The sequence below is a fragment of the Larus michahellis genome, chromosome 3 (genome assembly GCF_964199755.1).
Source record: "Larus michahellis chromosome 3, bLarMic1.1, whole genome shotgun sequence".
Classification (NCBI taxonomy): domain Eukaryota; kingdom Metazoa; phylum Chordata; class Aves; order Charadriiformes; family Laridae; genus Larus; species Larus michahellis.
Window position 1 is genome coordinate 48,149,645 of NC_133898.1, and position 26,286 is coordinate 48,175,930.

Genomic DNA, 26,286 nt, shown 5'->3' on the forward strand with positions numbered 1-26,286 from the left:
ACACCGAAGGACTCCTGATGCAAATCTGTTATGCCACAATGACCAGCTGCATTTCACCTTGCGCTATTATCCTATGGTATGTCTAAGAGGATGTGGCTGCCTCCATTACCCCCTACCATCCCAAAGCAGCTAATTACTGCCACATCTGTTTTCCCTCAATATCCAGAAGGTATGCAATGTTTATCCATATTAACAGTGTGACCAAATCACCTCCAGGTTAAGGAAGGAACAGAACTGAGTTTTCAGGTGTCAACCCTCTAGAAGATGAGAAAGAGGACACTGGCCGTAAAAGCTAACATGATCCATCGAGAGCAGAGGAATACTCTAACTACTGCCATTTCAGGAGGCAGACAGCATGACAGTTAATGAGAGAAGAATATGATATAATCTTACACATTTTTAGTTATTCATATTATCTAGTGCAGCACAGGTATAGATATCTATAAAAAAAAATTAACTGAAAGCATGAAAGAAGACATGTACTAAAACACATTATTCTGGATATTCTAAACAAATCTTCATTCATCTGTTTTCCTTAACTTGACCTGCGTGTACATTAACCGAATAAACAAGCGTGCAGCAAAACTACAAACAGGCACTGTGACTCTGTACCTGATCTCCCCAGCACACCTGAAGATGCACTGAAGGTGATGGACTGGACCTCCATCTGAACAGCCCAGGCCAGAGTCGCAGAAATGTCCTGCAGAGGCTGTGGGTAACACCTGCCAGTTCGCCAGCCTGCAGTAAGATGTTGCAGGAAAACTTCAGCCTCAAGGGTAGCCATGAACATACATCTCCATGCCTCTGCTCCGCTCTGAAATATTCTCTCTCTCATTTTTCCCTTAAATGTGCTGTTCTTTCTTTCTGTTCTCACAATGTTATTGCTGATGTCATGAACTAGACTGGGGTAACAGTTCAATAATTAGGTCTTACATATGAGAACTTGAGAACACTAACACTGGTTACAGTAAAGGTCAAATTCCACAAATGTTTATGAGAAAAAAAATGAGGGAAAGACATTTTGACAGTGTCAAAATATTTTATTTCAGCATGCTGAAAATGACATGCTGAAAATGACTGAAAATTAATTTCAGTATTTCAGAACACTCTTATCATTCCATGGAAGTTCATAAGGGTCAGAACAAAAAACACAGTTCAAGTTAAACTAAATCTTTCAGGGTGACCAACTACTGTTCTCCTTTAACTCAACTTTATTTCAGTACAATGTAAAACAATATTTTGTCTGCTATTTGAAATAGAGCTTATCTTCATTTAGATCTATACATGAAACTGTCTCTCTGTGCGGCTCGATCCTTCTCTGTTCTGCATTGCAGTATTTGCAGCGTACCACAATGGGAGAAGCGATGAACTTGGGCAGTGGAAAGATAAAACAAACTTTTATTTTAAGGTTGCTATAACACAGTGTGTTTCAATTTTGAGGTTAAATCAGACTTTTAAATGGTTGATGAGAGCAGAATGGTTCAAGGAAAACCAACTCTGTATAGGGAGGAAGGAATGTAGGGGAAAAAGCTAGAAAACTGTATTTTGGGTCATCTGAAAATATTTCATTTAGACATGAAAGAAAAAGATTGCTTTCATTTCTCTGTTATGGACTTATTTCCCCACCCTCATCTTTTAAGGGAGCTGACTTCAATCAAATTTTACATGAAAGATGCAATTTCTAATGAAAAAAAAAAAGTCAAAACACTGTAATTGGCTCAGAGCTGGAAGGGTAAATATTTATACCTCAACTGTAAATTATTGCCTGTTCTCATTGCTTTCCTACAGACAAAATGAAATTTTTCTGATTCAGGACTGCAGGAAAACAGAAATGCTGAAAGAGGGTAATTCCTTCAAAAAAAATGAGAACTCCTGGTTTCCTTTTTCTACAGCTCACACACAGCATGGCACTTGCATCCCATACTCCGAGTTTGTCTGCTGAAAATCATTTACTACCACTACAGGTTTGCCCTTCTTTAAAAAAAATCACAGGTTTATTCTTTTTGGGAGGGAGAATTAAGCAGCCAAAAATGCAGCAGCAAAATGGTCTCCATATAAATCTGAAGACTGAGTGAAGAATGGAAGCCCCTTATCTCTATGCCTTGGAGGCGCTATGTGAAGAAGCTGCTCAGTATACTGCTTGCTCATTCTCCTTCCTCACATTACAGAACTCTGAGCAGACCCAAGCTGCCGCTGTGCCTCATTATTTAATTCAAAGGGATTTTTTTTTCTTTTGTTTCATTTCCACAGTAAGCCCCAAAATATTTTAAGCCTCACGCTCTTGTTTTCAAAAAGCCAGGTAATGCTCGACAGCAAAATATTCAATGTTCCTTCTTTATTGTCAGCGATGTTTATGCATCTGGGTCAAATCCCTGAGACAAAGCAAAGGAATTGCTTTCAGAGGAGTTGAATTACAATTTTTGAAGATTTTTTTTTTCCTGTAGCAGCATTTAATTTCTTGACAGGGTCTGTAAGCCTTTGCTCTCCTGGCTTGAAGAGATCCTCTGGGCTGCTACGTGACTGTCTGACGCAAAAATTCCTCAGGTTCCTCATCCTTGCTGGAAGAAATGCAACCTATGTTTCCAGCCACCTTTTAGTTCTGTGGATTTGGCACCCTTTTAACTTTTTAGTCCCTGTACGCTCTGCTGTTCCTGCTTCTAAGATTAACAGTGCTCTGAAATGCAATTTGGGTTATAACTACTGGACTAGATGCCTAAGTATAGCAAAGTAGCTTCCAGTATATCTTCTGGGAATAATATATATATTGCTGTAGAACAGTTAACCCCCCGCTTCCCTGCCTTTCCCATAATCTCAGCATATCTCAGATCCTCTCAGATCCTGCTAGACCAAAGTAGATAAGATTTTTCATTGTAGTCCTGTCTCCTCACACTGCCAAAGCAGGAGCACGCTGGAAGACCTGCACCACCACAACAGTTATCTAAAACTTTTGCTCTTTTGGGAGAAACCCTCACTGTAGATTTAAGGCAGCTTGAAAACTGTAACTCCCACAGCATAAAGCAGGCACTAGACTTTTTCATGCAGCCCAGGAAACGCAGTTGAATGGTAAGACAACAAGGCTTTTCTGTCTTTTAATGTGAGTCCAATACACCATCACTTTACTTTCCCTTTACATTTTCATGCATGGTGAGAAAATGTTACTGCAAAATTGAATTTTTCTTCACTAGCTGTGACCACCAGCAAGAAGCAGGTTCATAGGCAAATACCGGGTTTCTTTTCAGGTCTTCAAAAATATTCCAATCTGTAGGACATTAATCTCTTTGTGACTGCAATTAAAAATGTGTCCAACAGCATACAGATGTCAGCATACAAAATATTCCTAAGGGGTGCTATAAGGACAATGGGCTTAGTAATACCTCAGCTGTTTCTTTATGAGAGAATTTACATCATTTATTCAATTTGAGATTAAGAATTTTACAGAATAATTTTGCCAGGTGGCTTATTCTTAGTGAAATTATGGATTCACAGTTTAATTACTCTAGTCTTTGTCATTCACACCACTTACAATTCAGTTGCCTGACAATTCCCATTGTATAACTTTGCTTTCAGGTGTTTATCTTTGCCACATTTTAGTATTCAAGCTGGACGTCTTCTTTTAGATTAAAAATTTATGAAAAGTTTCAACTGACATCACTTATCCATTTCTGAGGAAAGTGACAAAAAAATCTTTCAAGACTTTACCTTCAATAATTCTCCAGTCCCTTCCTCAGTCTCCCAATGAATTCATTTTCTTCTATCACTGGATAACCTTCAATCATTTCTTCCACATGCAGTGTTCTCTATGTGTGTGTGAAGGAAGAGAGAGGAAACACTGTAAGTGTAAATGTTAAAGCTGAGGTGTCACAGGAATGGCGGTATCACAAAAAAAGAGTGGTTAGGAAATTTGGAAACAATATTAATTTTTTTTACCTGAAACATGAAGATTTTAATTCTACACAAACTTTACCAGACACAAGAGAAACACACATTTTATTAACTTTCTATTTTATAGTGTAAATACTACTAACTGATTCTCTTAATTTTTAAAGTCATGTAGTTTTTAAAGTTATGTATCCTCTTTGTGAATTAAGACATCTGTCAGGGATCTCACTCATTTCTCATCTACCTTCCTAGAGATTTCTTTCCCATCACAACTGACAGCATCACATACTGTCATATCTTTTATGGTTGTCTTTGAAAGAGCTCTGCCTTTAAAAGGGCTCGGTTTTATTCTAACGTTTATGAGGTATGAATTTACTTAAAGTTCCTAAATTGTTGTGTTGATATTTACCCCTATAAACTCTCAAAGCCAAATAAAATACATTGGTTTGGGTCAGTAAAGAATAAAGTGACAATTTAAAATTAGTTACTCCAAGCAAATATTAAATGGCACTTGGAAACGGAAATATTTTTCTTATTTCAGGTGTTTGTTTATATTTCCAGAAACTGTTTCTTTGGGATTTTCTTGTGCATTGCCATTACTTTAATACCTGCAGGCCTCAGCTGTGTATGGATTTCATTATACTCAAATTACCCAAAATATTCATAGACATTTGTGAATGTGAATACACATGAATGTGTATAAAACTCAAAAAACTGGTAGGCGAAGCAAGGTAAAGTGTTCTTCCTTGGCCATATAAGTTTTATTCATAGTGCAGCCTTGCTCTAGTTCTGATTATTGTGCACTAACCAACCCTAAGCATTTAAAAACCATTAGCCTTTGTCTTTAGATCTTGGAGTCCTTTTGCACTCTGCGCCTTCACTATAAATTTGATTCTAGGTAACAAATTTTGGATAAGGTTCCCTCAACAATTAACATCGGAAGTTGCTGCATAGAACTAGAGAGACGAAAATGCACTGAAACCCTTAGAAAATATATGCTGTGAAGATTAAAGCACAGAGTTTTCCCTATCATATATATATTAGCTTTTCTCAGCAACTTGAACAGCTTTTAAGGTGGAGTGCAAATTCATATTTGGATTAAACTAAAGGCAGATTCATGATTTCATTTACACTTCTCTGTGCTTCAAGCTAGCCATAAACCTTATTTAAGCATTTGAGAACAACTCAGGGTATCTTTTCAGTAGCACAAAAGAACTCGTGTGTACCGAAACTCTTTGCTTTGGAATTTTTGTGCACATGTTCCCATAGGCCACGAAGCAGCCAGCATTCTAATAGACACAATCAGAATAAATCTTTTCCTTTATAAATTATTTCAATTACCTGACTGGTACAAGTCTTGTCACTGCTCCGTTTATCTGCATTTCTTCTGGTATGCATGGATTCTTTCTCTGATCTGCCAGGCCATCCATAGAGCAACATGCTTCCTGTCCTTTATTTACACCACTGCATACAGACACAGGGTCAGGTTCCAGGTGCCAGTATCACCAGCTGTCTGCTAATTCACACCAGCTAAGGTTCAAGCATTTTCAAAAAGGTAAAGGAACTTGGTTTTGGAAGCAGAGGTTGTTTCCAATGAGAGAAAATTGCAGTCTCTTTGACTGCTCACTGTTTTGGAAGAGTCTGGGCTGCTTGATATTTGCAATAAGTATTCCCCAAGTGGCCATAACCCCAGGGCATACACATTAGAGACAAGAGGAAAAGCCGCATGACTGACTTACATCTCCTACATAAGCCGTTTCCTACTCTCATGCTTTTCCTGACACATGAACTAATTCTCATTTTGTAGCCCCAAGGAAGAAGGCTAACACTGGCCCGAGCCTCACTTTCCACCCCAGCCCCCCCCCCCCTCCAAGAACTGTAGCTCATCTTTTGTCAGTAGGGCTACTGGCAATCCATTGCTCTTGCTTATGAAAGGAACAAGGATGATTTATTTGGAAGACAAAAAAAAAAAAAAAAACAAACCAAAACCAACCAAACAAAAAAACCACAAAAACCCCCCCTACTCTCTAGTAGCTTGTCAGCTATTAATTTTCACAAACAACTGGTACCTGAACTAAGACCAGAAATTAAATCCATTTCCTTGCTCTGAAACTGACTCCCTACTGCCAGCTAATGAGGTTTATTGGCCTCTGAAGTCTTACACCCAGGTAAGCAAAGCAAGATTTTTTTTAAAATGCATGAAGCAAAAGCTCAAGAAGCAGTAAGCAGCATGAATAATGAAAACTAATCATTATTTCAAACATATGCTGGATTTCTCACCAAGAGTGTTTTCTCTGATAATACTAAGTGGTTTCACTTACCTGTGATCTCTGCCCCGGTTTTATTAGGAGTTCATATGAATCTCATATGAAAATAATACGTTAGAGTAAGAAGGTATAAAGGCAGAAGGGCAGACGGGAGAAGATATTTGAACACAAGTAAAAGTGAAGTAAAGGTCTCTTGACTCTCGTTATCCAAGGGATTAGCTCAAGGGGGAACATCCATGACGGGCTTGTCTTGAAGCTGACTGGGCATTTTATGGAATATACTCACAGACAGATCACTAGACTGGGAGCCAAAAGATTTGACCTGTAGCAAAGCTAAAACTGACATTTCAGTCCTCAGAGATATTTTGATATTTCAACTTTTGCTTCTGTTCTGCACAGAAAGGAAAAGATTTAATTGGAAAAACTATTTGATGGCAGGTTAACAGCCCATCCTTGTTAAACTGAAATGCTGTCTCATAGTGGCTAAACCATTTGCCTTGGTCATGCAAAACACTACAAGATGTCCTTACGTTTCATTGATGCATAGTAAAAATTTACTGCGTCTCAGTGGCCCTAAAAAGCCAACAATGCTAACAATTACACTTGCTTTCCTGAAGTATATGAAAGAATTTAAAACTATAACCACTTGTTGAAACAGAAAAAGAGGTAAATTCAATATTTCTATATTTTTTAAAAGGTGACAAAAATACAGTAGAACTGTAACAGAGGAATGTAAAATAACACTTAAGCCCAGAGCAGACTCAGGTTTGTGGTACGCCTATTATAATTCAACCAGGAAGCCTAAGGCTAAAAGGCAGGAGGTTTTCACTGGAAGTATTTGAAGATGGGGTGAGGGAGCGTCACAAGGATAATCAATAACCTATTGGGAAAAGACTTATCACTGGGGGTTAAATAAAAGGTCTCAGCAACAGTAGCAAAAACTTGAAGAAAGCTGCAGAAATCTCCCTGAATGTTCCTGTGGCTAGGCAAGCCACTAAACGGAAGATACTTAGCCAGGGAAGACACTAAAAATCCAGCTTTCGAAGAATAAAAAGTAAGGATACTTTTCTCTCTGCAGGCAGGGCTCTGAGAACTAGATGTGCCAGAGTCCCTCAGAGCTCCAGCAGCTACCACCTAGTGCCTCAGGTGGTGAGGATCAAGCAGAGCAGCCAGACCTGGAGGAGAAAGAGGATGAGATGTATTTATGAAGAAATAAGGAAGAAAGGAGGAAAGTGGCTCAGTTATTACAAACAATAGCAAACATTGTTTTAAAACATTTTCATTGCAAAGCTTTCAAGAAGGGTGAGGTTTAAAAGTCTTGAAATCATTTTGGTTAATTTTTCTATCTCCCTTTCTTTTCCCCGGACTTTTTTTTTTTTTAATTTTCTGATCTAAAATGGAATGGGAGCGGAAGAAAAAAAAAACCAGGATGAAATGTGTTTCATTTTCATGTTTTGTTGCAGAGACACAGCATACTGTTCTTTTATTCTTATTACTAAAGGTGTGAAAAGGAAAAAAAACCTTTTCCGTCCTCAGACAGCTGTGCAGGCTGTTTTGTCAAGGGCCAGGATGAGAGTCATCGGTGTGGGAAATGAATGAAACGGAGAGCAGGTCAGGACAAATGCATAATCATACTCGGATGCTTCAGGGATCTAGATCATCAGGGGAGGGATTTCAACACGCTTCAAGAAAGCAGACAGTACTGTGACACAGGAGAGGAGATGGTGTCTTTCCCCGGGGTCTCAGAAAAGCAGCTAGAAAGATAATAGGGAGGAATTAAGGAAGACCAAAGTCAGAGAAGGGCAGAAAGAAATTAGGCTGAATCAGGAAAAGAAGGAAATGCATCAGGGATGTGAGATGCTTGCTAGCTAGGGAAAGAAGACCGTCAGGGAAATAAAACATGTATTTGATGTTGTTTCCAGCAGAAAAGGAAAAAAGAAAGTTGAGCTAAAGAACAGAAAAAGTGATAGACCCAAGCAGCCTTATGAGTAGTGGAGAGTAGCATGCTATTTCGAAGCAATCGGGCAAACATGGCTGTAGGTGTCAGAGAGGAGTCAGACAAGAGCCAGAGTCAGCACAAGAGAGGTGGCAGGAGCCCATGCGAGAGGAGATATGTGGAAGCAGGCTAAAAGCTCTTGCATTTTGAAATGCTAAAAGCTCTTGCATCGGTTCAATTCTACTGTCGAAACATACCTAGAGGTACAGCTGAGCTACAGGCCACAGACAATGTAAACAGCCACAAGTCTTCATGTAATAAAGCCAGCCACTGACCCGTCTTTCAGCTTGGAAAATATATATCTAACCTGAAGTCAACAAAATTGCTTTCAGAACACTGGAAAAAAACAGGCTGAATGATTTAACCCCCTATAAATGATGACACTGTGCATAGACTGGCTGCATAATCAACAACTGCATCTAGATATTTAGCATGCTAAGTAATAATTCTCCTGCACCAGTCAATTAAAGAATCTCTAAGTTCACATTAACATAACACGCACTAACTGCACCCAAGGAACCATCACAGTGTATCACATTAATATTCAACAGTCTAATGGCTCCCCAAGCAGGCATTGTCAGGATACACCCAAAGGGCCTCACTGGGCCTGTTACGGCATCCTGTATCCAATATCTGTGGATTAAACACTTGTTTAATAGGCTCCAATGTGAGAGAATATAGCAGGTACTGCCCATAACGTCAGTCATTCATGGGTAATGGGAGAAACTAAAACACTTCCAGCAGGAATGACAAACCAGATTGAAACTAATGGTAGCAGCACAATCATTCTACCAGTGCCTTTCAAAGACTGTAATGGGCACAAACTTTCCTGCTATAGTCTAAATTAGATCAATTGTTATATTATACTTTAAAATTGCAGAGTAATCACACAAGAAAAAACAAAAAACCACTTGTCAGAGTGATGGAGAACTTGACAGGAACACTTAAAAAGGAAAATTTTGAATTAATGTAGCCCTATCCTTCTGCTGTAAATTTGTGGAATGCATGACGGTGGAAGAGATCATGCTGTATAATTTCTCCCAATACACATTCATTTGCATTCAAAAGCACATTCCCTTTCACTCAGAAGCTGCTTAACTCGCCATAATGTCTTCCAAACGTCTCATGTGTTTGCCCCAGAAAGGAGATGCTATTTCAGAGACATAAGAAATGGTACAAATGCAAAACAGCTGACAATAAAGTAGTTTGAATCTTCCTCTTTTCACTATTAATAATTTGGCTATCTCTACTGTACTTTGAAAATTATGCTGTTCCTGTGACTATATATATATTTATATGGCCTCTTATTACTGCAAAAAGAAACTGCACCACCTCATATTGCTGGAGGTACATGATTCTTCTGAACCACATTCAGAAACTTCAGTGTGGTTTGAAAAGAAAAGAGAAAGAAGAGAAAAGAAGGAAACAGCCCTTTTCCCCAACAATACCTGACCCAGATGAAACACATAATAGGAGTTACAGTGCAGACCTAAAACAGCAGCAATATAACCGATCTCAGTCTACTCAAGTAATCTCACTACTAGTGATACTATAGAAATTGTTGAAGTGTGATGACCCTTCTCTGACAACAGCAGGAGAATTTATAAAAGATCAACTTTAAACTAGGCTGCAGAGTGAAAAGTATGTTTCTAGAGCTCTCCTGCTCATGAGATAACTGCTTCAGTATTAGCTTTGTCTGTTGCGGAGAACTGTGGTTTTGGTGTAGTCTAATTACGGTCTGCCAGCAGAGCCATATAAGCAACCATATAGCATAAAAGGAATTAATCCTGACCAAAAAGTGCTTTTTATGACAGACTTACATTAATCAAGCGAGAAAAATCCACTATCTTGAGAAAAAATAGTTGAATCACAGTAAAGGAACCATTGGGTACCATGTCACTTAGATTCTTACAGAAGCCAAAGCTGCTGGAGTGGAAACAGCCACAGAACAGCGAAGCTACAGGAAGGTGGTTTCAAATTATTGCAGTCACTTAAGCTGGAGTCAGTGTCCCTTTCCAACCAGTTTTGTCAGCAAACGATTTTTCATGAGGTCTAGAGAGGTCTTCATTCCAACAGCTGTTTTAAACATTTGAAAGATGCTCTTTGGTGCAGAGGAACAGGGACCTACTGAATTTAGAAATTTGAGTCAAATCTTCTTCAAAATATATCAAACCAAGTATGTTGGAATCTCCTCATATAATTGGGAATTTTCTTTTTGTTTTCTTCTGAGCTTTTAGAATTCAACCTTTCCAATTACTTTCTACAATTAGAAACACATTTTGAAAAAGAATTACTCAGATTCCCACAAAATCACATCCTTCCAGGTGTCAAACTCCAAGAGTCATGAGACTCCTGACAAAGCAAGAAACGGCAGGCTTGTAAATGGCAAAGCCCACACTTCTCTGCTCTGGGGGTGCTACAGAGATCTAGATAGGCTTTACCTTCCTATTTTATCCTGCCCAGCAAAAACTGTCTGCAAGCACACCTCAAGGGACCTGCATGCTGCATTCATTTTTCCATTAACTTTTCCATGACTTCCCCAATAAATGTGATGGGTTTTTTGATTGTTGTTTTTTGTTTGTTTGGCTGGTTTTTTCCCTCAGTGTTTCATTCTCTTTTTCTAATTAAAGAGTTAAGAAGGAAAGGAAAGTGTGACTGTTCTCTACACTTGAAGCTATTTGCCCAGACCTCATGCTGTGGGCCTACACAGCAAAGAAAAACTAGAAATGCCTCTGATATCTGTAGCACAGCGGTATTCATTTTGTTTCTGTTTTAACCAGCCTCTTTGACCAGTGCTCTGAATTTCCTTAAGACTTTTAATCAAGCAGTGTCTGTAAAGCATGACACAGTCAAGGGAGTCAGACTGGGCTGCAGCATACTTTTTTTTATTTATTTTTGGTTTTACAGCAGCCTGTATCACTTCATGGGAAAAGAAACCTTTGGGCATTGAAGTTCAGTTTGAATTTCTAATGTGAGCAGAACTACTTGCTTGCTGGGTGATCTGAAATAAAAAAATCTGTTTCCCAAATCTGTTCAAGCAAAAAAAAGTTTCAACAAGCAAGTATAAATTAAGATTTATCCAGTGGGCTCCTACCACAGATAAGTTATCCTAGGCAATAAGCACACCCATAGACACCAATCGATTTCAAATGCTAGACATTTTCAAAAGTGCATGAGTAACTTAGAAGTCTGAGTCACATATTTAAAAGACAGTTAGGCATCTTGTCCCACTAATTTCAGGTGAAACTCAAGATGTGACTTTCTGAATTAGTGGTATCTGATGCAGAAATATCCGCTTGGCCAAGCTTCATTCTGCCCTGCATGGCCCTGCCTTTTTATCACACCCTCTGTTTCCCAACTAGGGTACCCTTCTTCACTTAAGTGAAGCCCTACTACCACCATCTCTGAAAACCCCTGAAACCTGTCCCTTTCTACAGAAAGCTTAAAGGTAATGCAACCCCGCCCCCCCATAAGTAATTATGGGCATATAAATGCCTATGCAAGTTTCCCAGGCTGTAACTGAGCAAAAGCCTGTGAGCATACAGGGCCATATAGATAAATTAGATGAGGTCTGAAAGCTGGAGAGTTGTGTCCCGGTTACTCTGCATTGTGCAACCATGGCCACGGTACCACTTTGACTACAGTCTTATTCTGCAGCCGTCTTGTATGGCTCTTTTTCCATGATTCAGATATACAACGAGAAAGAACGCACTTTTAAAATCTTTCAAATAAAAGTGCCTATAGCTGATGTCACAAAGACATCAGAGAAGAACTTTTTTATACATTTTTTGCAGGAAACACTAACACAGCCGTCTGAGGGATACTCGATAACTCAGACACACACTATAACAGCTGTGAGGCACCTCAACTGCATGGAGCGTTGGGACTTAAAAAGACTTCATAACCAAAAGAAGCGGCTTTATATTGTGACATAAAGGAGAATCCCACTATAGCAGTCTCCTCTCAGACTGCACTTTCCTCTGAAGATGGCAAAGAGAAAAGAAGCCTCAGTTCTCAGCATGCTTCCCCCCCTCAGCAGTGTACCCAGCTATCGCACCTCCACCAGGATGCCAGAAGCCAGAATAAGGTTATCTGCTCAAACGTGACTACTCAATTTTTCTTCAGAAGCATTGCTTAACCTTTATTTTCTACAAAATGTCTTAAAACTAACAGTTCAGGTCTATCACCACGCAAAAACCTGCCAGACATTAGCAGAGAGTCTGAGTCTGTACTAGCTAGAGGCACAAAAGTGAATGTGCAACTATCATTCCTTTCATGCTGGGAGCAAGGGTTACTCCTTTTGAACTTAAGGTCTCAGTTCAAGTCCTACCAGGGAATCCAGCCTTACATGTGGTTGAGGTTCATGCACAACCAACTCACAGAGCTGCTGCTGCTTTAAAGTCTCTAACACTTTCCAATACTCCCCACAGACCAAGATCTATGGCTATGCTAGCACGGCTGCCTGAATAACAGATAGGAGAAGGAGAGCCAAAAATAAAAGAAATGCTTTTCCACACACTGAAAAACTGAAGAGCTTTCAGACTTTGGGTTCTTCATAAGGTCCTTGATAACACCAACAGCTCCAACAAAAAAACCCTTCACTGTTACTAGCAGACAATGCAGACATAACCTTGTGTGAAAGGATGCAGAAAGACATTTTTTGCACACACATCCCAAGAATTGTGCAAATGTTCTTATTTTACTTCCTTATTATTTCCTCGGGGGAAAAAAAAGGAAGACAGACAGAAGAGAAAAGGAAGAGGTGCTCCCCTTCAGAACTGACAAGATACTTTTGCCTACCTCTTCCTAATAAAAATTCCAAAACCTGAAAGATTGACTTTTAAACATTTTTATTATCCCCTCTCCACATTAAAAACTAAGAAGTGAGGATAAAAGGGGAAAAAGATGGGCAGGATGGGAGTAAAAGGGGTGAAGAGCCAAAGGACTAGATGGAACAAAAAGATCTGCATCATCCTCTCCTTTGTGGCTGTCAAGTTACATGACTACAAGCAAGTTATCTATCACCTGTTATAAAGTGACATTTAAATTCATCAATATTTCTTCAATGGTAAATTTTGGTCACTAGACATTGATACCCGCAAACCTTCATAAGGTTATTTAAGACAAATAGCTAAAAATGCTTCAGACAAAGAGGCACAAATTAATCTTCATCTCTCTCACAGAAGTCCTATGCAGATGGCCTGAAGCTCATCAACCCCTAAGCATCATTTCTGACAAATGACAGGTTCACTTTCTGTGTCTTTCATCTTCTCTATGCTTCAAACAGTCTGCTAGTACTTTTTTCCTCTCATCTTATGTCTCCACATAGAATTTATATTTGAATCTCTGAGGGGAAAACCTACTGTCTTATTAGAGTATATTTGTACAGTGTGAATATGCTAAGGCTATAGGTGTGTTTGGGATTTGTGTAATAGTGGCTATAGGGTACTGTAATAAGACTGTAGGGTAAGCACTGCCCACATATTAGCCTGTTGTCTCGGTCACTGCGTCCTGAAAGCTGCAGGCATGTTAAAGAACCAACATGATTTCCTTCTAGCTTATGAACACAGTTTTACTTCTTACAGAAATCAGGGTGCAACAAGCAAGGCTGAGCACTCAGATCTGGCTGCAAATGGGACAAGTGCAGAGCATGCAACCAAACCCAGGAGCTAGAGAACGTCCCCAGTTCCCATGGCATAGGCACAACTGCACTGAACCAAAATTCAGATTTCTAGGCTGCTTTAGATTTGAATTGCCTCTGACCTTATTGTGTGCCATGCACAGTACTGGGCACAAATACATCCTGGAGAGGTGAGGAACACCACACCTCACCCTGTGAATGCCCACATGCCTTGGGCTGAGGTTGGAGGGAGTCCAGTCTAGTCCAGATAACCCGCTGTCCCCTTGCTAAGTGAACACTCCAGGCACAGATTCACTGGGCTGGGATGTGAGGGGGGAGGACTGGGGATTTCCCCTTACCCATCATCTGACAGCTCCTTTTCTTGTAGCACAGATGGTCAGCACCTGTGCACGCAGCAAAAGCTTGCAGCCTCTCGAACAGGAGCAGCCCTGTTACTGCGAAACAAGAGGGCTGATGGACTTAAAGAGAAGGAGGCAGGGATTAACTCTCTCTTCATCACCTAGACTCTTGGCTATGGGGCACCGAAATAATAGCTTACTAGGACAGCCCAGTGCTATGTAGATAGGGCAGCTTGTCTCTTACCAGGGCTCGGAGGCAGACCTGTGGTCACGGGAAATGCCCCTGCCATGTCCAGGCTTGTGTGGCCTGTCTTTCCCCGTCACACTGCCCACGACCTGGCTGGGGAGACTCAGTCCTCCCGCTCACACTGGAAATCCTTCTGCTCCTGCGCAGCGCTCCTGCAATTAAGGACATTACATGGAGGGATACAACATGACCCTCTTCTGCTACTCTGTGCTACAACACACCCGTTAATCAAAGGTGAACCTTGCCAAACAATGTCTCTGCCCATCTGGTTCTAAGGCACAATAGAGCAACAGAAGAAGGTTTAAATCCCAATGAAAAAGCTAATTATTTTCATTCCTTTTTCTTTTTTTTTTTTTTTTTTTAAAGAAGAGAAGAATTTGTGGTACAATTATGAACACCCCCCCCCAGCTTTGACAAAACAGAAAAAGGATGCCTAGGCTTTTTCCTGAGAAGTAAATGATTGTTACTACTGCCAAAATATGAGCACAGCAGAATAATGGCACCCACACCAGCTCCCAGTGGAGATTTCTGCCCAACAACAGATGTGTGTGTCAAGATGTAATGAAACGCCTAGCAAGCAAAGCCAATGGTGCAAATGAACAATAAAAATAACAAGCAACATCAAGAGAACCATGTCCCACTAAGTGATGTCAGATGGTTGGTGCTTAAGCCATTTATGGGGCATCAATGGAATTGCCTCGGCCATGAGATTTAAGGGCCTGCTTGTTAACTGCTTTGTGGTTCACAGTTGCTGCTATTGCCAGCACACGGCAAGCGTGACACAAAGCTATTGTGACTTTTTCAGTTTTAAAAGGTCTATGATTCTATGATCAAAAATCTGACCCAAGAACACTGCCACCACTTCACTTGTGACGTGACTGTGCCAAGTTAATCGTTTGTTCTGTCTCTGATGGTTAATTGCAGAAAGAAGAACAACAGCTTTGTTCTTGAGCTCTCTCTGTCCAGTTGGCATCAAAAGCTCACAGGAGCACAGCGATGTTTGATAATTGTCCAGAGAAATCATGGCAAGGAGGGTGTAAAGCAAAATGCTGCTATTGTTACTCATCTTAATTGACAATAGGGAAGGAAAACTGAATGAAATACTCAAAGGAGGAGGACAACAAGGCTGCCACTTTGAAAAAAAAAAAGCAGAAAGCTCCAGATGGTTGTCATTTCACAAAGCTTGCTCAGCTGTTGGTGACACGTAGCCTGTGTTAGTGCCAAGCTGTCAGAAACACAGTTTGGTCATCCAGAATCATAAATGGGGTCCTTGAACATAGAGAGTGGAGTGTCAAATACGACCATAACACTTCCTCTCTTGAGACTGCAGTCTAGTATGTCAAAATACATACATCTAAGTATTTCCAAAAGCTTTGAAAAGGGCAAAGTATTATTCACCCTGCAGGATAATATTCATTGGAGAACTGACCTATCTTATTCACAGAATATACATCACTAGCCATTTTCTTTATGCTCTTATTTACATACATGTTTGCCTGTATGTGCTCTGGCCCTCACAGATTTAATGGTAATAAGCCTCATCTACAGCTCTTCTATTTTAAACAGACGTTGTTTTCAGATACTTAGCTGTGACTTTTACGCTGTTTTAAGTGCAAGAGAAAGGAACAGAGATTATACCCAATATGCATTGGCTGAGGGTATCTGCAAAGAAAGTACCTACAAAATGATTCATCAATGACTTTCATTCCATAATGGAAAGACCTGATCTGCACCATTAAGAAAGCAGTTCATCACAACTATGTAGGACAACAGCTCTGGGTTGTGTCAGCCAAGGCAGGGGTTTTGCCAGGAATAATTACCCAAGGGACTGGCCACAAAAAACAGACTTATTTCATAGAAGTCATCAAAGAATAATCACCTCCCAGGGAATGTTGTTGACTACTCATGCAGAACAAATCTAAACAAGCATTCCAGTGGTAAAAGGCTATAAAACTTGTTTCAAAGCTGTGAAGTTGTCTTTCAGTCACCTTTAAAACGGTTCTTCTCATATACAACAAAGGATGCAAACAAATAATGAAAAATGTAAAACCCTGCCATATACCTATGGAATTTTTAAAATGTATTTAGGATCTTGAAAGAGCGGCAATTAATACATTCAGAGAATAAAAACTTTGCTTAATTCTATAAAAACGAAATTTTTGAACAGGGAGAAGAAACTCAAGGGTAATCTACCAACGTGCCAAGGTAAAAAGCCCTTATAAAAAAAAGAGGGAAGTCAGAAAACAGCACATCATCAACTTCAAGCACCAAACTGTGCCAGGGAGCAGCCAAAGCTGACATTTCCCCACCTGGCCGATGACTGCCTTCCCAGCAGGAGCTTGCACTGGGGTTTTCTGCTCAACAGTGTCTCCGTCTCAGCCCCTCACTACGTGTGTTAGCCAAGGAAAAAACCACTATGTGTGCTGATAGTTTGGGTGTGATCCCCTTTGCAAGCTTCCACATGAGTGAAACATGCCCAGATGAGTGCAATCTGAAGAACTATAGGTTCCAATAACAACAAATATCACTATCCCTACCCTTTTTCATCTCAGGGAAAGGACTGGATCCTACACACTGCTGAGCAGTCTGGCTGCAACCCAAAAAAGCACTAAAAAGAGTGCTGATCTTAAGTCTATGGGTAATCTGCAAGGGGGTTATTTGCATACTTACAGAAAGTAGGTGATTAAGTTTGATGGAGGTAACAGTCATCAGTGATTCTTTTTTTCCCTGCAGACTTAAAAGCATGAAGTTTCTCATTAGTCTGACTAATCCTTTTAGCTTAAAAGGAATACAAAATATGAGGAAAAAAAATATAAAGTCCTCCTGAAGAATCACATACAATATGTACTTTTTCTTAGGCCATCTACATGAATTAAATACTTCATCTTCCTTATGGGGAACAAAGACAGAAAATTATATAGATAGGTATGTCCTTTGCTACCCTCTAGCCATGCTCCAGTTCTGCTTTCAGTTCTGGTTGGCATCTCTGGTACTATAGCAATACAAACTGCAGTACATACAGAAATTATAACAATAAGAGCTGACATCTGTCAAACTGGAGTGCCTGCCTCACGTAAACCCAAACAGCTAACACTCAGGGGATGAGAAGTGTTTATAAAAATCTTTTCTACAGAAAAATTACTGTGGGGGTCAGGATTCAGAGTTACATGGCACTGCAAAATGGGCTATCTGCTCCATGTACTAGGGGAAAAACCGGACGATATACAGCAGAGAATAATCCTGCTTCCGCAGGGGATTGAACTGGATGACCTGATAGGGCATCTGTTTCCACTGGCAAGTCTCATTTGTTCATTATATTGCTTCATGTGGCTCTCCTGAATCTTGTGCTGAATGCAGCACCTTGGGTTCACCTTGTGATTAAACCCTGGGCTTTTAGAAAGCAAATCCTTTCAAAGAAATTGGCTTATTTTTAAAAGGCAGCTCCTGGATTTATAATCCAGCAGTCTTAAAGGTTCCCTAATCTTAAAAGGTTCCCTAAACTTGTGAAGGACCAGGGCTGTGCCCTACTGAGTGTTCATTACTTTCCTTAGGAGAAGTGTTGGTATTTTCTCCAGTCCTGCTTTCTGCAGCACCTGTGTGTCTGTGCGCAGGCAGGCATGCACCTGTGCATGTATAACTGGAAAAATATTTTCAATTTTAAAACATTTTAATTGTAAAGGCTTCTATAGCATTGTCACTCACAACTTCATACATCCGGTTCAAAGAAAACATTTTGCTGAAGGAAATTAAATTAATTGAAAAATCAAGAAAGAGGAAAGAAATAAAGGTGAAATATTAAATGGCCTAATCTATGGAGTACATACAGTCTTATACTGCTAAGAAGCACTAACAAATGGTAGCAACAAATATAGGTCAGTTACTTGGGAACAACGCTTTGTTATTCCTTTGCTGAATTCTTATACGTAATGAAATAAATCTACAGATTAAATGAAACATTAGCAAGGAAAAACTTTATAGAAGGGGAAATATTACAACACATGTAACCTTTCAAAATTTCATGTGCTCTCCCAGAAATCTAACCCTTGCCACTTTTAAACCTTTTTCCACATAGATAGTCAGAAGTGTGTCAGTAAGGTTTGATTCATTGTCTTTCACAAATAAAAATGTTTATAGTTCCTAGACTTTGGAAAATCTGCAATACCTTCATCAGGTTCCTTCTCTATCTTTTCCAGCAAGCTAATTTTTTGTTGACAGCAGACTGGCTCTCTTATCCTGTATCTTGTTCTTTCTTTCCTTTCTCTTAGTATGGGATATGATGGGATTTATCTCCACTTCACTATGATTTAAAATTTTTTGTTATTCACCCCTTCGTAAGCTTTGAGGCCATTCATCAGTCACCTTCCATACCTGGTGAGATGGTTTATAAGAGATAGAGGTCTATTGACTAGTCCCTTACTGTTATTTCATATGGCTGATTTCCACTGTGTTACAAGACCCTCAAATACTGTTTTGACATTATAACAAATCCAAAACTTCATAGTTTGCTTTTATTTATGTCTCCACTGAATAAACTCTAGCTTCAATTACACCCACAGCAGTTTAGAAAATCAATGGGATAAAAGATTAGGTTCATCAGCTGGTTTACCAGTTGCTTAAGAGTATATTGTGACATTATTTTGTGTACTAGAGTTAAAACCTCATATCAAAGAAAAGGTGCAAAAGGATCAAATTTAAAAAAGAGTATTTCAGGAAAGCACTCAATTATTTTCAAGCTTCTGCTAGGCCTTTTCACTATCATTATATTTGCCTAATTATTTCCAATTCAAAAATTATAACAAACTATCTATTATCGATTCACTACATACAGTTTAATAGAGAGAAAATGTTTGGGTTTATTTGACTATGATGACCTGCTGAAGTACTCATTATTCCAAGTGTGCTTAATGAAGGTAACTAATAATTTTTGATGTGCTTAGTGAATAGTCTTCTACTTGAATCAAATACTCCTAAAGCACACAGTTTCATGAACTTAACCTTTCTAACCAGTACAAAGACTTACGTTCTGCTGCAGCAGTTTGTTATTATCTGGCACAGTCTAATTTTTTTTAGACTGTCTTTAAGACAGTCTGATCAGACATAAACATTAGATGATGATAAAGTCTCTATGAATTCCGTGGAATACTCAAATATCTTGCTGTGGATAAAAGATCCCATGTCATGAGAAGGCTTTTTAAAATTACTTTGTTTTTATTTCGGTGTTCTGTCATCTGATTTACCCTTGACATTGGTGTAAATGTGTAGAACCTGAACTGATTTCATGCTGGTTTTATGTCAGTGTAACCTCACAGAGTCAGATTTACTGCCACCTTGCAGCTGGTTTGCTCTACTTTTGCAATGCAAAACAGCCTTTAACCCTGTTTCAGTAACTACTTTAGCAGGGTTTACAACTGCCTTGAATAAGCAAGCAGCACCATTATGCATACCAATGGCACTGGTGGAGAGATTGCTGATGATGTGAACTGAGAGTCATGTCCTTTATGTTCAAGCGTACATATATAAGGTGATTTGGCAGTGAAATTTTTAGTCTCTATATTACAATTTTTAAATGGATTTCTCTGGCAATAGTCAGAGGCTGAAATCCAGGCCCCCTAAAATCAAAGTTCAAGAAACAGCTCCAATTGCACTCAATAGGACTTCAGTTAGAAATGCAACAAATAAATATTCAGAAGAAGACTTGCAAATCTTCCCAAAATATCTACAGGTATTGTCTTCTTGTAAGAATGCATAGAGTGTAGAGAGCAGAGAATTACTTATTTTGTTGATTCTGACCCAAATTCTTAGACTGTTTGGATTGCAATTACAAAACATGCTATCTGGTGAGCAGGTGGCAGCACAACACATAAACTAGAAATTCTGCCTATAGAGATATCATTTATATGTCTACATAAGTTTTAAATCATTGATTTATTGTTCCTTTAGGTCAAAGCAGTGGCATATTAAGTCATAACGAACACAGCACAAATAGAGCAAACAAAGCAAATTTTTCCTCATCTACACTACTGCAATTTCAGTCACGCCAAAACAAAAAGCCAGCATGTACTTCCAAATTGAATCAAAGACTAATCCAAGTCATACCAGGCTCTAACTGAGTGCACATTCAAAGTGCCATTTTTGCACAGTTGATTATGGCTGCAATGCCTATAAATAATTGGACTGCAAAGTCCATAAGTAATTTGTCTCAGCAGCCTCTACGTCAGATTTACTCAATTATGAATAGAATTGTGCATTTCATAACTGTCACCCCTGTAAAGTCACACTCGGGCAACAAAAAGTCAACGCATTGCCCTTTCTGTCAGGTGAACAAAGCAGCAGTGATGAAGATCCTGAGGGCCTGGGTAAAATTTCCTTTTATTACATAAGAGGTTGAATTACAAATTAAGATATCCAGATAAACAATATGATTCCAGAGTCCAGATTTTGTCTTACAAAATTCAGGAAAAAAAATATACCAAAGTTCATGTCTGCATAGTAATAATCTGTGTGTTGACTTTGCTTCTGCCATAGTAAATAATTCAAAACAAATAGCTAGCTCTTAATCCTGTAGTCACAAAAGCAGAGAATACAGGATGACTGGCAACATCTGTTGTAGGTCACATGTTCAAAAAACGTAACCCAGCCATAGTTCAACAAATCTTGTCTTCAAACTAAATAGGCAAATGAATGCCAGCATGTGCTAGTTTGTGGGATTGCTCCATTTTTGGCAAACAGCAGTTATTTTAGATTCTTCTTATTGCCCTCTACTATGCCATGAGAGATGTATTACAAAAGAAAAAAATGTCTAAATGCATATATATGAGAGCATTAGTCTTATTCTAACCAAACAAGAAGGAGCTACATTTCAGTTCCTACTTTCAATACGCTTCCCCGTTATCTTTCTATGGAGTTGTTATCCTGTCATCATAAAATGTTAAAGCGGAGAAGGGGAAAGGGAGTGTGGGAAGGAGTAAAGGCTAATGGAAAGTTGATCTTTCCTATGGGTTTTAGAAGGCAACTTACATTTTTATCACAGCATGGTTCAGAAAACATTTGGGATCCTATCTGCCTTGGAGTTAAAAATTGCCTTCTGTTGATGCAACGCTGCTCTGGGGGTGCTGAAATAACACAGTGGCAGTCACCCTAAACACAGAGTATATTAATTTTTCACTGCTTTCTCACAGACATGTGAGACTTCCACATGTTTTAAAAAAGAAAACATCTGTACGCTCAAGAAAATTATTCAACTTGAGCTTGAAATAGCTTACCCTTTTATGCTAGGTGTAAGGTATAGAGTTTTAATGTAATGAAACTCCCCTCTTCTATTTCATTAAAAAACAAGAAGCCAAGGTCATTTCAGAGCTCAGTGAGTATGTTTTGATTTGTAAAGTGCTGTGCTTTTCTGTCTATGTGACTTCGATCTTTTGCAGTTTGAGAGTTAATACAATATGAAACTCGTGAATACCACGTAACTCATGGACATGTTTGAAAAGATTTAAAATATATGTTCAGGAAACATATAATAGGGTATAAACGGCTTTTAAGCAAAGGAGAAGGGAAACTTTCTTAGACAATTCTGTTACTTCTCACTGAATTCTTTCAGGCCCTGATCTAGAGACTCAAATAAATGGAAAACCTCCTATTGACCATAGCAGAAATCTAATTCACCACTTATTTTGTTTCTATTGTTGTTATACACATTTAATTCTTCCCCAAACTTGGATTGCCTAATGATATTTTCCCAGAAATACTATGGTAATACGATACATAGAAAAAGTTTGTTGAATTAAGTCACAAAATCTAGATATAAATTTCCAAAATACCATTCTTTGAATGCACGCAAATCTGGAATTTTGGAGCAGAAAAGGAGTGTGGGAGAATTCCATAATACATGTTTTCTCAGAAGTTCCCCGACCAGCATGGAGTCCATTCAAAGCACATGGCTGCTTGGTGCTTTAACACTGAACTTGTCAAGATTTATATACATTACAAATCATTCTGAACAGGTTGCTTTGGCTTTCTTTCCTGTAGCAGACTGTGAGGTTAAAATCATCAGTTATTTTATTGCAATTATTGCAGTTATTTTGAGGTTTGCAGTTTACACGTTTGTCTAACAGGTATGAGCGAGTAGCTCACTTCTTACTGTATGTTGCAAAGACTTCACATAAAATACAAAACATACGGAACCCGAGCTGTTCCCGAAATCCAAATGTTGGTATTTGCATGTCTTTGCAAGCATTATTTACCTAGAGTCCGAAATGGAAAATTCCAGCTTAGAAAACTTTCAAGTTTCTCAGCAGTGAAGGTAAAATTAAATTTTGCTGTTTGAGGGTTAAAGGGCAGGTTGTGCAAAGATTAAGCTGCCTGTGCCTTGGAAGAGAGTAGAACTGATATCAAAACCAGGGAGCACGTCCCAAGGAACAGGGCTTGCTCCTGTAGCTGATACAGGAACAAACAATGTCACAAACACCTTGATTCTTCCTTTAATAGCCCTCCAGACAGCTACCAGAGGCTAAATATGTTGCAAGGCTACATGGATTCTGCCACTGTAGGAAACCTCTAATTTTACCAACTAGCCTCTTGCGAGAAAGCTTGACCTACTATTGATCTCGACCTAACTTACCTAAGAAAAACATCAGAAATCATCCAAGTTTTCACATGACTATGGCTAATTCTCTAATGAGGGAAGGTCAGCAAAGCAATGGGACAAGGGAGATGACAACAAGAATGACAATGAGATACTTGTAGCTATAGAGATTAAATATTCTGGTCTATTCTGGATGAGGTTCTATTTACAATGTCACCAGCTTTGTCAAGATGAGGTGTGGTCTCGAAGCCGATGGTCTCTTGATTTTAGCTCCTTAGGAGCTCCCACCCATTGCTGGTGGAAAGGAGGAATCATGTTTTAGAGACTGCATTGTGAACCAGGCTCCTCCAAGGAGATCTGATGTAGTAAAAGGTTTCTCCACAAATAAGAGAATATGAGCTATGAAAATAAAGATCATTACATAGAATGACATTAGCCAGTTCTAAACTGTAGTTTTGTGCCAGATAGATGAGGATGTCAAAAGGTATGCGCCCTGCTCTAATACACACTTGTACCAGCAAACATCCCTCAGTGGGAAGTATCGTTTCTGTTGAAACTACACCTTTCCTTCCCAAATCGGCAGGAAAGGCTAAAATAACCTATCCTGGAAGAGCTGAAACAACAAAATGTAGCTCGGTCCTGCCTTTCAAACCATGGGGAGAAAGAATACTGGACAGGGACAGACCTAATAGTTAGCACATTGGTCAGATTCATTAAGGATGTTTCTGAAATCTCAGGTTACTGACAGCCACCTGCATCCCTCTCCAGCTTGTGTTGGGCCTCCTGCTCTATTTACTGACTAACGGCAGCTCATCAGTCTCTTAATTCTTTTTAAAATTATTAGCTTTTTATATCTGTTGATGTTACACACCAGAAATCATTATAAATCCCACAGTAGAAAATTTAATCTGTGACATGCATATGATGTTTCATATAGGAATGGCTTATGAACTTGCTGAAACCACATTTTATATGTTTGAATACCAAATCAGGATTTACAATGACCAATAAATATTACTAGGCTAATACATCAACAGCAATGAGATCTGCTTAATAGGATTATATCATTGGGCTTTATCAAGAGAGAAATTGTGGCATTTCACTTGTACATATTTCTGTAGTATCTATCACTGCAATTTGCGAGAATGTTTCAAGTGGGATCATCAAAAATCTGTGAGTTACCATGTCAAGGAGCTGCTCACACTTCAAACATCTTCCCCACTATTTTATTGAGAGAAATATTCTGGTCCGTATTTGCTGTAGGGAATACATCTCTTATAATCAGAACCCAAATTCTGAAGCAGCTTTGGCAGACTAAAGAGGTGCACTTTGCAACATCTCCGCTGATCTGGTACAGGGCTACTACTTATTACTTATGTGGATTATTTCTAAGATTACCCTTCCCACTGTCACCTTTCATTCACCAAACTCCTTGAAATAATTATTTTAGAAAATATTTAATAGAGACCAGTACGCAGCTACCAAAAAAAGGTGTGCTATGCAGCTACCTATACATCTGATTCAATTCAAGAAGTTGTTTCACATAGCTAAAATGCTCTAGCAATACTTACCAAGATGCGCAGGATTGTTCTCTGGTGTATTTTGTTCACTGAATAGAATCTTGATGTCGGGACACAGTTGCTTTCTCCAACTGCTTTCTACCTTTTCAGCACATAAAACTCCTGAAGACATTCACATAATTCATCACCTGTCCAGACAGTAAGCAAAATCCTTTCCTGAATGTCAAGTCACAAGCTTTTGCTACTTAATTCTGGCAGAAAAGAAACTGCTTTCTTCTACATTAATTAAATCATTGACTTAATGATTCCCTTGAGGACAGGAAGTGTTTTACTTCAGTACATCATAGAAAACTACTGTTTCATATTAATAGTTTCTTCGAGAACGCATGAATTGTACTTGTAATTTATAAATTTCATATAGGACTATGAATTTAGTTCACTGCTAGTTCTCAACAGAGACTAGCTATGCTGCTAGCTACCAATGCCAGGGATGAGAATAGTGCTTGGTGAAATCAAAGAATGCTGCATGCAGGGAGAATGAAGTAACATGCTGTCTTTCTACAACTGAGGTACAAAGTAATTGGATGACTTGGTTGTGATCACGTCAGATGACAGAGGCAGGAAGAGATAACATATGTTCTGACCTTGAGACCTATTCTTCAATCACGGGGAAAAAACTCGGTCTTTTAAAGGATAATACAGTGTATGTGCCTTCAGAAATGTGTCTCAGATGAATAGTGCTCACCAGAGACTGCAAATAAAATATAGGGACTTTTTATTGAAAGCTGGCACTTGAGCCATAACTAAACTTCATACCAAATTGAAGGCATTTTTTCTTCTGATTCAACTCTCCTGCTCTCAAGTATACTACTCGATTCACAGTTCAACAAGGAATAGACAAGTCTTTCCTTTCTGCAGATCAATGAACTATATTTACAGTATATTCTGCTTATCCATGGACGTACTTTCATTGCCTATTCCCTTGTAAATTTTCGTTTACATCATTGCTTATAATTTTGTTCTAAAAATCCCATTGTTAGTAAACTCATATTCAGACAATTCTTTCACATTAAAAATAATGAAACCTTTGGTTCAGCCAGGGCCAACAAGAATAATACACTATTCCTCATTTCTCAGAATCATGACTTTGTCTTTGCACTAACCAAGATAATGAGAAAATCTTTAATTTTCTATATGCATTCAGTCCCCAGCCTTACTTGCCACCTACACTGACAATTTGAACCTCTCTCTGTTGGAAAATCCTAAATTTTCATTTTCTAACATGCCCTCTGGATTCCTCTAATTTAGATTCTGATAGACTCTGGATCTCAACACTCAGGCTTCAGCCTGGGGTTAATGCAAATGAACGGTTAGTTCATAAGTGCTATTTTTTGCCATATGTTGCCAAAGATACTTTCTTTTCAATGTCCTATTGATTTCAAGGGCACCTGCCTCAATTAATCCCTCTCCCAGATGATGTCACTCTCAGGTCAAAGACCTAAACTTCATCTGCACGTATTGCTTTTCTTCCCCAGCCTAACAAGATAGCAACTACTGATGCCAGCTTTGCCATCTTAGACTGCTGAGGAGCAGAAATACATTCGTTGTAATTCAGGTGTTTTAACAGGATCACTGCAAGAAAAGATGCTGAAAAGATTAGTTTATTTTACTCTGTATTTAATGTTGTTGTAACCTTTGCTAAGCAGAGCAGCGTGAGTGACTGCAGTGCATACATGCCAAATTTTGGCTTACTCCAGCCACCAGTTTACCTACTCTAAACATGTTTTGAAACAAGGAGTGCTAGCTGCCATAGAAGC